The sequence below is a fragment of the Parasteatoda tepidariorum genome, chromosome 1 (assembly GCF_043381705.1).
Source record: "Parasteatoda tepidariorum isolate YZ-2023 chromosome 1, CAS_Ptep_4.0, whole genome shotgun sequence".
NCBI lineage: Eukaryota > Metazoa > Arthropoda > Arachnida > Araneae > Theridiidae > Parasteatoda > Parasteatoda tepidariorum.
This window is the reverse complement of record NC_092204.1, coordinates 7,171,751-7,172,826: the sequence shown is the minus strand read 5'-3', so window position 1 is coordinate 7,172,826 and position 1,076 is coordinate 7,171,751. Positions and strand designations below refer to the sequence as shown.

Below are 1,076 nucleotides of genomic sequence, written 5' to 3'. Positions count from 1 at the left end.
GGGGGGGGGGGATTTGCGGAACAGGCATCAGAATGACAATGTCTTGTTAACGCCATTTAGAGAAGGTTTTTTTTAATTTAAATTACTTATTAAATTTTAATTATTAAATTTTAATTATTAAATTTTACTTATTAAATTTTTTTTAATTTAAATTACTTATATAAAATTTAGATTGATGTGAAAATTTGTCGGATTATAGGTTATGAATCACTGACTTTCGCAAATCAATAGTCCTGATGTCCGCGAAAAAATCACATGCCTTGCTTCTAGTTTCTAGACCAGGAGAGATTATACAAAAAACATTTGTGAAGTTTTAATCTAAAAATTGTTTGCTTATGTTCTGGAAGATACATGGAAAAGCGAAATTTGAAGAATTGGAATCAGATTACTTATGCTCTCCCGACCCACATTCACAAATAAGCAATAAATTGTAACTGAAAAATGGAGCACTTGGAGTATATGTACTTGGTTTCACTTGTAGCCATTTGTTTTGTCTCGCTGAAGTATCAATTCGTGCACAAAAAATAAATGATAATAAATAAAGAAAAGAAAATTAATGTAATTTAGACTTTATTTTAAAGATATCTGAAATTGTAAGCAGTGGCGTATCTAGGGTATGGCAAGTATGGCGAATGCCATGGGCGCATTATTTCAAAAAGGCGCAAAATCAATCAACATCAACGATTATTTTTTTAATTAAAAATTTTACTAATTTTTTTTTCAAGTTATGGCAGAATTAAAAAAAGCATCCAACATTTAACCTTTCCTCGAGGGCTCGAAAAGAAGACATCGAGGTCTTTCGAGGAACTCTTTTTATAACTGGGGGAGTGAAATATGAAAGGGAACCGCTAATAATAAAAACAAAGTAGGTGACGAGCGTTAAACAATTTTAACCTCCCACTGTTTTTCATTTTTTTAATAACTTCGTTTGAAAACTCATAGACCACCTTAGTTAGGGATAATAGGAGGGCCAAGGTTTCCAGCTCTTTTGCATAACTCGAAAAGCGCGAGAAATCTCCTTCGGTTGTTATATTATATTCAACATTAAAAAAAATGGGGGAAATAAGAAAAAAAAA

At 31.4% G+C, this 1,076-nt stretch overlaps 1 protein-coding gene across 4 annotated transcripts in view; it reads right to left on the bottom strand.

Annotated features, from left to right (window-relative positions):
* LOC107440453 (Histone acetyltransferase Tip60) overlaps window positions 1–1,076 on the bottom strand; it is a 46,018-nt gene that overhangs the window by 39,976 nt on the left and 4,966 nt on the right. The gene's annotated exons all lie outside the window — the stretch shown is intronic.